Source organism: Anarhichas minor, unplaced genomic scaffold, assembly GCF_050575085.1.
Source record: "Anarhichas minor isolate MPS153535 unplaced genomic scaffold, ASM5057508v1 ptg000205l, whole genome shotgun sequence".
NCBI classification, from domain to species: domain Eukaryota; kingdom Metazoa; phylum Chordata; class Actinopteri; order Perciformes; family Anarhichadidae; genus Anarhichas; species Anarhichas minor.
In genome coordinates this window covers 1-16,851 of record NW_027466651.1, presented here as the reverse complement: position 1 = coordinate 16,851, position 16,851 = coordinate 1, and positions in this window count along the sequence as shown.

Genomic DNA, 16,851 nt, shown 5'->3' with positions numbered 1-16,851 from the left:
AAGCAGGAGAACACACATTTCCTCTGTGAAACCAGATCCAGTACAACACTTTCATTTTGAGTAAAGGGTGGAAGAAAAAGAAGGAGAGGGTTGAAAGGAAAAGAAGAGCAAAAAGAAAGAAAGAAGAGAATAAACTAAGGAAGTAAAGAATAAATGATGTAGCAATAAAGAGAAGAGGATATGATGAAAGAAAGAAAAGAGAAGTAAACGGGAGGAAAGAAAAGATGTGAAATGATTGAACGTTGGATAAAACCCACTGAGATAACTGTAACTCAAGCCTGATTTAACTGTAACTCGAGCCTGATTTAACTGTAACTCAAACCTGATTTAACTAACTCAATCCTGATTTAACTGCAACTCAATCCTGATTTAACTGTAACTCAATTCTGATTTAACTGCAACTCAACCCTGATTTAACTGTAACTCAAGCCTGATTTAACTGTAACTCAATTCTGATTTAACTGTAACTCAATCCTGAGTTAACTGTAACTCAAACCTTATTTAACTGTAACTCAATTCTGATTTAACTGTAACTCAATCCTGATTTAACTGTAACTCAAGCCTGATTTAACTGTAACTCAAACCTGATTTAACTGTAACTCAAGCCTGAGTTAACTGTAACTCAAGCCTGAGTTAACTGTAACTCAATTCTGAGTTAACTGTAACTCAAGCCTGAGTTAACTGTAACTCAAGCCTGATTTAACTGTAACTCAAGCCTGATTTAACTGTAACTCAAGCCTGATTTAACTGTAACTCAACCCTGAGTTAACTGTAACTCAATTCTGATTTAACTGTAACTCAACCCTGAGTTAACTGTAACTCAAGCCTGATTTAACTGTAACTCAAGCCTGATTTAAATGTAACTCAAACCTGATTTAACTGTAACTCAAGCCTGATTTAACTGTAACTCAAGCCTGATTTAACTAACTCAAGCCTGAGTTAACTGTAACTCAAGCCTGATTTAACTGTAACTCAACCCTGATTTAAAACAGTGAAACGGAAAAAAATACATAAAAGCTTTTATTTTTTGAGTAAAAATATTACAGTTGTATTATAATTATTTCTTTGCCATGTACTATTTTTGAATATATGATTGATTGAGTTTGGTTCGAGAAGAAGAAGAATGGATGGAGGAAATGAAAGGCAGCGAACAAAGTATGAAGAGAGGAAAGTAGAGCAGGGGCTTTAATTCTCCTCTGGTTCCTGTAAGGTTCTAAAATGTAGTTTGCAGACAAGGTCGTCACTGAGAACCCAACTTTAAATAACAATCAAACAATAACTGCCCGTAACAGCAATAACATGCTCAAGCAATGCACACCTCCAGCATATAGAACCGCATCAGTAAATAAAACCAGAGCGGTCTATTCTTCTTCTCATGTTGGAGGCTTTGTCGACAGTAAATGAGTGAATGTATGAATTGATACTATTGATGCTTCTCTGCATAGCTCAGCACAATGTGTAAACTATTCTCTTCAACGCTCACGTGCACTTTTTACACCTGAGGTAACACACTCGAGGTAACACACCCGAGGTAACACACTCGAGGTAACACACTCGAGGTAAAACACCCGAGGTAACACACTCGAGGTAACACACCCGAGGTAACACACTCGAGGTAACACACCCGAGGTAACACACCCGAGGTAACACACTCGAGGTAACACACCCGAGGTAACACACTCGAGGTAACACACCCGAGGTAACACACTCGAGGTAACGGCAGTGAGCTGCTAGCAGTCACGGATTGCTTTGGTCATTTCTTTGGTAATGTAGCAGTTTTCCTGCGTCACCTTCATTCTTTCTTCCTTGCTTTCCACTTTTTGCTACTTTATTTTTTGCTGGTTTAAAAATCTATTTTCACATGAGTTTGCCCCACAACACGGCTTTTTTGCTTATTTCGTCCTTCCAATCGATGTCCAAGGAGTCCCCTGGGGATGATATGAAGTCGAAAATATATATATATACGTGGCAAGCTAGCAACACTCACACACTCAGATCAACTGCTGTTTCAAAGGTTGAGAACAAACATTGAACCACAGCTATGATAGGCTGTATTTTGAGAGATGCACTCAATGGACTTAAAATAAGCCGTTGTAGAATTCCTCTTTCCTCTGAGCACAAGCTAGCCCATAACTCCTGTGCTATGATTATGAATGCATGCTTTTATTTTGTGGGGTACAAAGATTAACAATTTATATCACCTTAACACTACATATTTTCACTACCCCTTTTATTTTAAAGGTTAAGGTCCATAGCAGACTTCTTATCATACCTATGGACTGATATGTGCACAATACATTTTATTCATTCTTGCACACAGATTTCTACAAAAAACTGTATTTCTATCATATAACCCCATTATGTTCCTCTGATTCTGTACATTTCTGCAGTGATTCAAACTCGGACAGTGTTTAGTAGGAGTTTACACATATAGGTACGCCTGGCACATCCCTTTGCCTTGTTAAAATGCTAAATCCCTTCACACCTCTCTTCCTGTCATAACATTTCCTTCAAAATCAGCAAACAGTTCAACACCTCGTCTCACTTGCGCCATCCCTGCAATCTGTGAGGCCATTTCATCTGCCTGCAGCTTGTTTGATTAGCTTTATTTCCATTTGCACAGCTCTATAACACTTACTCGCACCACACTCACATTGGATGCTTTTGCTCTGTCTGAAAACAATCCATTCACCCAGGATGTGCGTTGGAAGAAAGAGGAGGTCTCTAATAAACGTTGTCATTTGGGGGAGAGGAAGGGTGAGGATAACAAAGAGGGAAGAAAGTGTAGAAGGTGAGAGGTAGGAGAGGTTCAGGAGGGAGAATGATTCTCCGGTTATTTCTGCCACGCTGACTGATGGGAGTTCAGCTGAACTTTATTTAGATTCCGTCAAAGCATCATCTCTCCATCTCCTGTCCCCTTAATAACCAGTCTTCTTTCAGGACTTTTCATGTTATATCAAATGTACAAAACGATTCCGCCGACATAAACTACAGGCTCGGGAGGAGGGAGAACAAGGGAAGAAGAGAAGAGAGAGAATAAGACAGATAGAGGGAGGGATGTGAGGGGCCTCACACAGACTCGCTCACTATTTCTATTTTCCTTTCTGTGCCGCTCAGCTGAACTCTATTTGGATTCTATCATTGAATCTCTCCATTTCATTTCCTTCCTAATTAGCTGCCTTTCACTCCTGGGGAATGTGCTGTCTGCTGGCCAGCATAGCTGCTGCAGTGTGTTGACATGCCACCACTCGCAGTGTGAGAGAGCTGCTGGGGGGGGGGGGGGGGGGGGGGCAGTCACTGCTGAAGGGTGTGTGCTTGTGCTTGTTTGTGAGAGACTAAATCAATAGCCAGTTATCAGATAGGGCTGGTTAAGGGCCGGGCCATTCTCTCCAAGGAGGGAAGAGTTAAGGCCTCTTGGAAAAATGCTCACGGCAAGATTCATGTTTATTCACAAGCTCACACACACGCACACCAGCCTGAACACACACAGACACACACAGGCTGGGTACAGTTTAGTGATTCTCAAACGAAGCAAAGATCCCTGAGAGGCTCCAGCGGATCATGCTGTTTATTACAGTGTGTGTGTGTGCGTGTGTGTTTTCTGCATTAACGAGTGTGTGTCAGTGTGTGTGTACAGGCATTACTCTGCCTGTACAGCTGAATGAGCACACCTGTATGCAGTCCTATTCCTGTCTGACTGCTAACAGCGAGCCTCTTTCACAGCGTGACGCTGTGTCTGTGTTTACGTGTGTGTGTGCGTGTGTGTGGTGCTGAAGGGTGTGACATTTAATACTTCTGACAATGAGTTGGTGCAGGCTGGAGCTGTGGGAATATTTCAAGTCAATATTTCAATACAACACCCACAATCCCCTGCAGCCAAAGACAGGAAGTGTAAACACGAGGCGTAATAAGAGAGGGACTCTGTCAGACTGGGACGATATATGGAGGTTAACAAGGTGTGTGTGTGTGTGTGTGTGTGTGTGTATACAATGTTCTTGAATGATTTTTTATGAATCAAGTTTCCATCCCTCTCGTGTGTGTAGCATTGAAATTGCGTGAACTCTATTAATTTGAAAAGTCAAATTATTATGTCACGTGATTATTGTTATTTTTTAAATGTAGGCTACAGGTTTTTGGTGTCTAGTTAATCATATCTTATACAGGTGGACAGAATTGCCGACATTTAGAATCATGACCTCAGTATTTCTATAATACTGGTTCCAGCCCAGGTTGTAACCTTGCGTAATGACATTCATATTCAGCTGATATGAGGTAGTGACTTATGCTCACTAGTAGCATTCAGTACCAACGCAGGTCTTGTGTCGAAGTGTGTTCGCCCTCAGAATGGAGTTGTCCCTTCTGTTCGAGATGATTATCGCCCCTCTCCAGGCGAAAGGCTCTGGTTAGGTTATGGTTAACCATCACATGAGATGACTGGTTGGTGTTAGGGCGAGGTTGGGTTCAGCTTACTATATAATCGGGGAAAGTGAAGGATAGATAACTGTACAAACATATGACTCTGACACCGGGGTCTCATTTTTGCGTCTCGTGCTGGATGTTAGTGTTAACTTTTGGAAAACTTAAACATGTCTGTTTTTTAGAAAACAATATGAACTTGAACCTTCCTCCTGTAGACTTGAAAAGTGGTGTTACAACGTATAACACAGATCATTAATAAATCCAGGAGAGGCTCTAATCACTTCCTATTCCACTTGATTTGTATCTTTAGTATCACTGTGTATGTTACTGTAGTAACTTGGAGCTGTGGGAAAGTTCAACACAGATGCAGAATAAGCAAGAGAAGAATGTGAGTGTTTGGAAGATACTGAAGATGAAAGCCTGAGAAGATGATTATGCTGTTGTCTCCCAGAACAAGGAACTCACTGATAGAGCCACCTTCACAGAGCATAAAGGGTAAGTATCTGGTACTTTAGATGTATGTTGTTTCTCAGTTTGATATGCTGATATAAAGAACATTATGTAACTTTTTTAAATGGTTACCACCTACCATCTAGCCAATGTTCCAAATGTTACATTGCACTAAATGGCAAGAAGTGTTTGTTATTGGGAACCTAATCGCTAACCCTCATAGAGACGACATGCAACAGTGTTTCAAGGTTCACAAGGAGAGAAGCAGTCTGTGTCATTGTCTTGTTCTGTGAATTTCAACCTTTAAACAGAACTATGACAGATGACAAAACAACATTCATCTCAGGCAACCTTGTTACTCCCCAGGGCTGTTCTCCCAAACTCAACCACAGTGGGCTGTAAGAACAAGCCACTAGCTGGAGATTTCTGACTTCTGACTTCATATGTAATGCAGCAGTCAGTAAAAGTGAGGGTTAAGGTTAGCCTCAGAGAAAGTAGTCAACACAAGGCCCTCACCATTTCAACAAGGAAACGTCTACATGTGTGAGAGCTGCCCTGTAGGAGATGTCCTCCCCTCACAGCAGGCATCATGTATATTATATTGATGCACAGCTGGCTGCGTCCTGGAAACGTAACTGTACTATAGCTACTGTAATGTGATGTGAGTGAAACGGACACTAAGGTCATGCTGTGAGGAGAAGCTAATGAAAGTAAACCCTCCATGTAGCAGTGAAGGTCACAGATATGAGCGGATTCTGATTGGCTGCAGTGTGGCCTCGTATTTCCCTCCAACGTACGGCCGGACCAAGCACCTCTGACTCTGCCGGTTAATCACTGTCACATGATGCTGCTGGAGCGTCTGCCACTGACATTCATTTCATTATCCAACGCTCAAACTGAAATCATTTTCCTCTGAATAATTGCTTTTATATGAGGCTCTGCTCCTCAGATATGCAGTCGGGGTATTTCTATAGGGAGACATGATTGAGGCAGACTCTCCATAGCCTTCATCGGCCACGGCCTTTAACACAAAGAGATCTGAAGCAGGTTATTAAAAAATGTTTGTAAAGATTAGTTCTGCTCTTCTTCAGCGGAAATAAATTCCCTGGTCTTTACCACCCTGCATTTATTATATTATATTTATATCTGTTTTTTAAATCACTTTCATTTGACACATCATCACTGAACTCACCTCACAAGATATAATGTGCCAGATAACTACGACACATTACTATCATAATAATAATACGAGTAATAATAATGATACAAACACGTTCACAAAGTGCTTTCTAAGCTCTGGTACATTCTGTTCTTGTACTATTCAGTCTTTGAAAGATGAAATTAAACATGTTTCCTCGGAAAAGAAAAACAGATTTCATGTGGACTCCTTATATAGACAGCCTTAAATAAACACTCTGCACCAGTCAGTCAGACTCCTATTTGCATTCATATGTGCACACAAGCAAAGACTGTACTGTACAATAGCCTGTTCTGAGCATCCACATGTATTAATGGAGAGCAGTGTACCCACCAGACCAGACATGTACACACAAGGCCTCGTTAAAGAAAGATATGCTGATCCACGAAGCAAACGTGATGACATTTCTTCATTTGTGGAGAGTTGACGCATGTTGAGGCTAGGAAATAAGATGTGTGCAAAGCCTCTCCTGAGGCGAAGATGCTGCTGCCTGCTGTCTGTTATAATAGAAAATAATGGCTGTAGGTGTTGTCATGTGTCATAGCTGTGCTCACATTCGGTTTTATCTCCAATTGAAGTGGTTCAGATAATCTTGCTATGATGTTGACTTGTTTACCACCCGTCTCATCGTCTGGCAGCTTGTTTCTTGTCCTGTCAGAACTGTAGCACTGTCACCTTGTTCCCAGACCTCAGTTATTGGGAAGTGCAACGCTAACAAAACTAATTTAAATCAAACAAAAGGCAACAAATTGGAATTTTCTCTTAAGAAAACTGGGAACATGAAGGACGTAGCATGAAGTACGTTTTAGTTTTAATTTGCTGTCCTTCCATTATTATTACTGGAGCATATATGGTATGTGACAGAGATACACTCATCAATGCAGGAAAAGAAAGTGTGGGGATTGGATAAAGTGGACCATGACACGTTCACCACCCACAGCATCTTCCGACCACCCAGTCAGACCAGCCGCACCAAACAGCACCAGAAGAGGAGTTGACAGCCCCAGGAGGAGAGGGGGGAGAGCCGGGATGGGACCTGAGGTTATCCCACTGCCCAGCCTGCTCCTGGTTCATGCTGGTTGCAGGAAATAAGACTTCAGGTAAACTCAGCAATGTGAGTTTGGAGACCGTTGTTTCCTGATCAAGCAATCAAGCAGCACTTTACGGGCGGGACAGAGTGCAGGAGCAGCGGAGTCTGTGTTCACATCGATGATGTTTGGTGGTCAAACACAGTCAACGTTGATGGCGAGGGTTCCCTGATGTCGGCCATATTGTCTGTGTTGAGTATTGTTTACAGGAATACACCCCTGCCTTGCAGAATGACAATGATCATTGAGTCCCTTGTTTTCAATGCGTTGTTCTACTTTAACAGAAGTAGTTGATGTGAATGCTTCTCCCTTCGCTGTATTTTTAAGAATTAAATCGGACAATGAGGTCATTTCAGGGAGGGGGAAATAACTGGAAAAGACAGCAAATTGTTGAAATTATTTTGAAATGAACATTATTGTGAGATGGTCTTTTGAATGAATGCAATCCAATGAATCATAGTTTAACCTCATCGTTATTCACCATGACATCACGTTGAAGTGCACTTCTTCTGTGCTTTGCCTGAAGTTACATCTTTGAAAGATGCCGTATCCCTTTAGGAGAGGGGAAGAAATCAGAACTCTGATCACGATCTGTGGCTGAGAATCTCATCACAAAGATCCGTCTGCTTCCAACTCAACGGTCTGCTTGAATAGTGGCACGTTTTTATAAGAGGAACTTCGCTGTTGTCTGCGAAGATGTGATGATTATCTCAGTGTGTGTTTGTCTTGTTTCTGTGCGTGTGTGTGTGTGTGTGTGTGTGTGTGTGTGTGTGTGTGTGTGTGTGTGTGTGTGTGTGTGTGTGTGCTAGTATGTTGATGACTAATGCAGCTATTTGACTGCAAAGCAAAATCATTTGGATCTTTACCGCACTCATACACACAGACACTCACACACGTCAATACATGAAAGGAGCCAATGCATAGTCAATGCATGGTTAACAACGCAAGCAATCTGCCGCAATGTACAGCTGGCTGTCGCAGTGTGTGTGTGTGTGTGTGTGTGTGTGTGTTTGAATGTGCATTCTTGCAGAGTGTGTTTATGTGTGTTTGTCAGGGTGGTCATGATTTATAGCGAATTCTACCAGCACTCAGAGAGGAGGAGGGCGATGAAGGAGGAAGAGAGAGGAGAAGAAAGGGAAAGACAGACAGAAGCAGGTGATGGATGTCGGGAGGGAGGGAGGTGGGGAGGTGGGGAGGGACAGAAGGGGGCCAAAATAAAGAATAGAAAGCATGGGCGAGCAAGGTAGAGACATGCAATGGGAGAGAGAGAGAGATGAGGGATGAAGGCTTTTGCAATCTCAGCCATGACTAAGATCAATGTAACCTTTCTGCCTGCCTCTGTGATTCAGTTTGTGTGTGTGTGTGTGTGTGTGATTAAATCTTTGTCAGTGTGTCACAATGTGCACACGTGATTGTACACTGGTGTGCATGTCTCCATCTGTGCACGCCTACAGGTTTGTCCGAGTGTGTCTGTCTCTGTGTGTGTGTGTGTGTGTGTGTGTGTGTGTGTGATGGAGCAGGGTACACCAAGCCAATACAGAAGGTTAAGTGGAGCAGCTCGCGACCCAACGGACGTTCCCTCTCAGCCGAAACGCATTGATCTTAATACAGAGAAGGACAGCAGGAGCAGGAGAGGTTAGAGAGATGAAAGACGGCATGAAGATGGGGGAGCAATGGAGGGGAACGGAAGTGAGCTGGGACATGAGTTGGATGTGAGAGGAAACAGGACAGGCTGAGTTCAGGATGGATTAACACAGAGGTGAGTATCAGGCTGACTCAGACACTCACACCTGGAGCGATACTCTTAAAGTAAAGGTGCCACTATTTCTGTTGATATTTAACCTTGTTACACCTATTTTTAACATTTCCATGCAGAAAAATACTCATCGCATTTGGTATTGCTAGCATGATTCAATCATTTTTAATACTCAAATGAAATCCCCCAAAGATTCCTGGCTGCTCCAAAAGAATGCGAGCAGCAGAGCTGGCTGCCCTTCATACGCATGCACATTCAGCTCAATCAACACCAAAACACAGCACATAATGAGGTCATTATGTAATGAGGAGGTTTGGGGGGTTGAGTGAGTGTATCAGGAGAGTAACAGCGAGAAGTGTCAGATTATGATGGCTACACTGTATACCTGATTATGAATATGAATATGATTGGATGTTTCTAGCTGTTAATGAGACATTGATTGTGAAGAATGCACGACACAGCTGGTAGCAATGAGCTAATACAAGCGCAGTGTCTGTGCTTTCTTCAAATAATGATATACCAGCATGACCAAGTTAAGTCTGCTCATTGATACCCACTGATGGAGCGGCTGGAGTTATCTGTGCTTGTGTGTGAGGCTACACTTCAACAACAGCATCATGTCACACTCTCCTCTCTTCTATCACAAACACTGCTCTCATTCACCAAGTACCACATTCTCCTTTAAGTGTTAGTGAAACGAGCAGATCAGAAATCAGATCGACAATCTGCTAAAAAAAACAAGAGATTTGTATCATACTCACCACTCTGCTGCTCACTTTCTCTTTTAAACAGAAACACTGTTGACATTCACCAATGTATTCAGATTGCTTCTACTTTGCTGTTTTCATGTCGTGTTGAAGCTCCTGCTGGCGTTTCACTGAGCGATGTGCTGAAATCTGTGACAACAGGGAAATGTAGAGGAAGTGTTGAGTTTGCATTGACAGTAAATCAAAAGAGGTACGGATCAGAAACAAACGTCTGAAATATGATCAAATACTAAATAGGGGCAATTAAGAATAAGGTCTGTCTTTACTGTAAATGATCTCATGTAAGCCGGTATTCAGATAATGGCACACACACACACACACACACACACACACACACACACAAGGCTCAAACAGATAGAAGCCACAAACTGAGCTAGCTACAAATAATTAAGAAAACTTGTATTCTTGAGTTTCCTGTAATCTGATGGCCTACATGGCAGATACTGTATTCATTCAAAACGTAATGTGAACTGTTTATAAAAGGCTGTTAAGCTCCTCCCAATGTAACATAACACTTCCTGTAGATGTTTTACTGAGCAATGTACAGCACACTTCATTCATCAACACAGCAGGTTCACATGGAGGAAGTGTAGAGTTTGTATTAGCAGCAAATTAGAGTGAGTGCAGATCAGAAAATATGATAGAAATATACTTTTAAAAATAGGAGAAATCATGAATCATTATACCGTTGATTCCCATATGCAAACCAATATTTAAATAATGACTCAAATAAAAATGCAGTCACATGAACAGATAGCTGATAAAAGCCAGAGGAGAGGTGGAATCTCCTGTACTCTGCACATTCTGTCCTTTATACATCTCCACAGCTCTAATTCTACTGGTACACCAGACTCACCACATGATGACTTCCTCTTACTAGTGCACTTTTCTTTCACCTAGTAATGTCAGAGCCTTCTACTTTGTCTTTTTCTGTATTGGTGTTACTCACATTTTACTGAAGTATGAGAAACGTGAAATAAATGAAATAAATAAAGGCCTGCTTCTCTCTGCAATTGAAGAAAATAAAGGCTGCAGCAGTATTTGAGAATGTACAGCAACCACTTTCTATAGGATTCAGTGACTGGTACAGATTTTTACTGAGGCGTCTACATCAGCCCAGTACTTTTTGCCGGTAGACACATCTTACATTGTTGTGTTTGTAGCAGTTGTGCACTGACTTAAGGGCTCTAGGTTTCACTAATTGGTATTCTAATGTTTTTACCATAATTTGTACCAAATCACACAGTTCTCCGCAGGAAACTTATTGGAAAATTCCCAAGCGGAAAATAAAGCATCACCGGTATTTAAATGTAATTATAACCTTTGCTGAATGAATATCTTTCGGGATTATTAATGATTGTTCACTCGACCTGTTTGGTGATTAGTGATACAGCACAGCTATTGCGTATGACTTATTACTGCACCTAAAGCATGCCTTCTCTTGCAGTGCTTCCTCATTTGACAGAGCTGTTTATGAGCAGAAGACAGTGACAGAAACTAAAGCAGGGGACTGACACACGTTGATATGCCAGAAGGCTGACTTGAACTAAATTTCAAGCTGTGTGCTAAAATTCTCATTCTTATAGCATCTTCTTTGACAATAGACATTTCTCTTTATAACAACATATCAGCTTATCTTGTTATAGCACGAAAGCTCAGCTGGTATGCTGTTATAACAAGAACTTTCATTTGTTGTTATAATAAGCTCAGTCAAGACATTCAGAGTATATAGCCTGAGCACATACAATGAAGATAAAGGGCTTGATTAAGCAGCCGAGTAGCTGCATCCAAAGACCGCAGCTTCTAACTGTAGAGGAGAGAAAGAGCAGCCACATCATGCTCAGTGTTAACTGTCCACTGACGTGTTTAAGGATGGATCCATGGCCCCCCAGCTCAGGTATGTGCGATTAAGGTAATAACATGCAACATTACCGTATGAATAACTGTTCCGGTTGCTACACAGTTATAACACATCTTTTTCAGAAAAGACAAAGACAGACAAAGATATGGATCACAGTGTGAATGCAATGATGAGCACCCTTAAACTCTACATTGTTGTTTTATTCAGTTGCTTGTGTGCAAGGAACAATGGATGATTGAGAAAGGAATAAGTTGGGGCATGTTTGTATACACCTTTGTATTCTGCCTCTCATTCACCCATTCACACACACCTGCCCATCGGAAGCAGCTCGGGGTTCAGTCTGGCTCAATGGTCCATCTGTCAACCTTGTGATAACAGCACAAACCGCTCTACCTCCTCAGCCACTACCGCCTCCAGTAGTGATCATACCTTCTGTGCAGCATGTAGAGCAAGCACGGTAGCTTTTTACTTTTGGTTCAGTGTTGTACAGAGAAAGGAAGTGGTATCCTGAGGGCATGGATCAGTGGGCTCCTGTGGGAGCACACAGCATGTGTTGTTGAATGAAGTACAAGAGCTCTACCAGGGCTTTACCGTGGTGCGAGCAAGCTAGCAGCCTTTGCTCTTCCTCTGCCTCGTCTGCTAAATGAAAGGGGAAAACAACTCACCAGCTCGGCTTTCAGGATTGGTGCAGATCTAACGCTCAGCTCACGTGGACGAGCATGTGTGGATGAATTAGGCAAAAGGATACAGCCTGGACTCGATGTGAAGCCTGCTGTCTTCTCCTGCAGAATCCATCTCTCACGGGAGAAAACAATCATCAGTCTATCAGGGTGAGCGACTTCAAAAGGGGGAGATTTATTTCTCGGCATACATGTAACATGACACGGTGTTGATGAATGAAACGAGAGGGCACAACCGCTGCTGGTGTATTTACCTTGAAGCCGTGTGTGACAGCTCGTCTGTGGGTTTATAGTGTTGATAGTGTGGAGGTCACCGGTCAGGGCTCTGCATACGTACACATGTTTCACTTGACCTCGGAAATAGAAGAATAATTCATCATTTCAACTTTGCAAATCAAACATTTCTATAAAGTGTAAAGGCACAGAGGAGAATATGGGAACAACATATATTTTTCCTCTCCTTCAACTTTGTCATGTTCCTGATTGCAATCTGTGAGTTTCATGCATAAACGGGTGCTTTTGGTGTTCAACTGCCTGCACCAACAGGAGAGTGCATCCCCACTGTGAGCTGGAGGCTGGAGAACAGCTGCTGTTACATCTATCACTGAACCCTGTGAAGCTCTCCGCCATGGAACCATGCATTTTGATCTGCACTCAGAAATACAAAGGACCAGTGGACGTAGGGCCAGACCTGCACAATGCACACGTCAGCTGCGGTTCTCATTGAATCTGCTGACCTGTAGATGAATTCTACTATTAGGGATTTCTATAAGTTCAACCCAAACAGGAAATAAATGCTAACATTTACTTTGACCACAGTTAAACTGCACATGGACTTTTTACAATGTAAAGTTCTACAATGAATCTAAAGGTATACATACAACATACCAAAAAAGGATGCAATAAGAGGCGTAACATTTTTTATAAATAAGTCATTACAACCGGGGACCAGAAAGAGAGAGAGAGGAGAGAGGGAGGAGAGGAGAGATGAGAGAGACACAGAGAGAGACACAGACAGAGAGGAGAGAGACACACAGAGAGAGAGGAGAGACAGAGAGAGAGAGAGAGAGAGAGAGAGAGGAGAGGGAGAGAGAGAGAGAGAGACAGAGAGGGAGGAGAGGAGAGAGAGAAAGAGAGAGAGAGAAAGAGAGGAGAGCAAGTCCAGCATATTAAAGTGCAGCAGGTGGAGGTGGAGATTAAGGTTAAGGAGATATGGTTGATGTTTCACAAGAATACCGACATGAATGCTGTCAAATTCTTTGAGATTCCTGTAAGTTTTCTTACAGTGTTACTACAGTCAGGTGATGAATTAAAGGAAACATAAATGCATCTGCATCATGTATTCATTTGTTTATATGATGTGAATCATACAGAGTATCTGGAAGAATTGCATTCAAATTGGATGATGTCACACCTCACAATTTACATCCAAGACTAACTATTAAGGCCAATGCAGGAAGCAGTGTGCCCTTTCTTATGAGGCAGAAAGTGGAACTTAGTAGTGTATCAACACCAACACAATGATCTTCCCCATGCAAAAACACAAGCTGCCGTCACCTGGCTTTGCCTTTGTAACACAATCTACCTAACAGCAGATCTTGGTTCTACGTGGAGATATGTACAAGACTTTTATTCTTATCTGATAACAAAGAAGCAAATCTTTATTGTTGTGTACACAGCCCAGCACAGTTCCTATACAGCGCGGGGAGTAGTTTGGGGTTCCATTGACTTAATCAAGGGCACCTTGGCAGTGCCTGGGAAGCAAACTAGCACCTCTCCAGCTAAGTCCACCCTCTGGACTTGGTCTGTGCGGGTTTCTTGAACTGGCGACCCTCTGGTTCCCAAGCCAGGTCCCCACCGACTGAACTACTGCCACACCAGACCAGAAATAGGACAGAGGTTAGCAGCCGGTTAGCTGATTAAAGCATGAAAATTGGAAGAGGGGGGTCTTTATGCTTTAATCAGCTAACCAGCTGCCAATAGTAGTCATATTTACCATAAAGACATGAAACGGGTATCCATCTTCTAATCTAATTTTCGGAAGTAAATATCAAGCGATTTCTTTAATATGGTATGTTTTTACTGACTTTATATAAAAGTCCTTTGCTGTCTACATATCCCCAGAACTCCTCTTTCCTCCTCACGCTCTGCTTCCTCATTCTCTCCATCTCCCCTCCTCTGTCTTCCCCCCATCAAAAGTCCTCTGCTCTTCCGCTCTCAGATAGTGTCACTGATCATGCACTGAGGCTGAGGAGGTCCATTAAATTGAATCAGAGGGATCATTAGCACTCCTCTGAGGTGTGAAGCTGTGACACTAAGATCCAATGCCCCAAGACAGCCTTTATGAGTTTGGCTAACAAAGCATGGCAAGAGAAGACGTGTGGGTGAAAACACACATGTAAACTAATTTCACCAGAAAAGAGAGTATTTGTCAATTCTGTGGGTTTTTCCACCTCCAGCTCAGTTTAAAGAAATCTGTGAGAAAGTATATCTTTGCCTATTAGTAATTCTTACTACTGTTACACATTTAAATATAATTGAGACTTTGAGGGCCTACTTATTCATGCTTCAAATTTTCTGAGATGCTGAATTTGGGATTTTCCTTAGTTGTCAGTTATAATCATCAAAATTAAAAGAAATAAACATTTGAAATATATCAGTCTGTGTGTAATGAATGAATATAATAGACAAGTTTCACTTTTTGAATGGAATTAGTGAAATAAATCAACTTTTTGATGATATTCTAATTATATGACCAGCACCTGTATATATGGTGTGTGAAGGACAGGTACCGCAGGTCCTTCCTGCTGCTGTCAGGCTGCACAACCAGCTGTGCTCCCAGTAGACACACAACACTAACAACACTAAAGAAATCACTGCAATAATTACACTGTGCAATAAAAATACCCTGTCATATATAATATTTTAGTATTTTAGTTCTTTAGTTGTACTTAGTTACTGTGGATTTTGTACTTTTAGACTTAGTTGATACTCTTACTGTTTCTTACTTATTTACATTACTTGTTGCTCTTTTATTTTACTCTGTATCTTGTTACACTGTCCACTTTGCTGCTGTGATCCTGTGAATTTCCCCACTGCGGGACTAATAAAGGATTATCTTATTTTATCTTAGCTTTTCTTAGCACATTAGCCACCGCCAAGCAAGACGTCTCTGTTTGGTTCATACCGGGGTTTAGGAGTTATGGTTCAGTGCAGCGGAAAAAAACCAAATGCATCAGAGTATGTTTCTCTTCATTTTTTTGGATAGTAGTGCAAGTGTCACACAATCCTCCTGCAGTGGAAAGAGGTAGCGTTTTGCCGTTAAAAACAGAATTAATAAATAATATATTAAATTAAAGCTGCGAGCAGCATTGATCGGGCCCTCGCAACTTCACGCACGTCGAGGGTACTGGCAGGGCTCTGGCCATGCATTTCTGTGACCATCATACACTGCGTGCACGAGTTAAACGGTATTTCCTGGTACTGGCAGGACTCTGGGTGACGCGGCCATGAATTTCTGTGACCATCACACTCTGCGTGCACGAGTGAGATATTTCCTGCGTAGACCAGCAGTGTAGCAAGATCATGTTGCCAGGTCTTAAGCCTCAAATGTTTTGAGTGTACCTCCGATACAATCATAAATGTAAGCCTTTAAAGATCATTAAGAAAATGAATGTGCGTGAATGTGCTTCAGTGTTTGTAACATAACAGGCTGTCAGTTTACTGGGATGGGGTTCAACTCCCTGCAGTGTCCTGCTGATTGTATTTGGACTTACATGAAAGTTAACAAAACAGTCGTGCCATTTGCTGTTACTTGAACACTTTAATTTAACACTGTTTTCATTTTAAGTTCTTCTGTAACTCAGAAAGCATGAATATGATTCAAAATTGGCCTGCAGATGTCTTCAGGCCTGGAGTCTAATCAAACATGTGAAATCTGGTAAAGATCTGATGATGTGGAGTCGAGTTACATCAGTTTATTCGTTCATGGCGAAGGATCGAAATTCGCCGAACCGCCACGTCGTCGCCCTTCAACAACTTCTTACGATTTTCACAATGAAGCATTATCAAGGGCTTAAGGCTTTTCTGACAAGATTTTAGAGGGATTTGATTAATCTGTGAGGAGCAGGATGTCAAAGTCCAAAACCGTCATAAAAGTCAAAATGGCCGACTTTCTAAATCTAAATCTAAATCTATGTGAAACGTACAGCGAGGGCTGCTTCGTCGAAATTTTGTAGGGGGCGCTATTGAGCCGATTTGCCACTCTGAACCAATAAAATCATATTATATAACTACATTTTGGGCTTTAAATATGTATGCCAAGTTTGCTTATGTTTCGAGCATTTCTAGCCTCTCAAAAACACCTTAATATTTCATGGTGAAGAATGCGTCGCCACGGCAACAGCTTTTCACGAAACAACAAGCTTTGAGTAACTTTTCATCACAAAGGTCTTTAGATTGTACCGACCATATTTGAAGTTGATCTGATTAATTCCCTAGGAGGAGTTCGTTAAAGTGCAGCGCCTGGAAATGACAAAAACGACACCAGAAATTCATAAAAAAATTAAAAATGGCTGACTTCCGGTTGAGTTTAGAGCATGGCCCCAAGAGACTTTTATTTAAGTCCATATG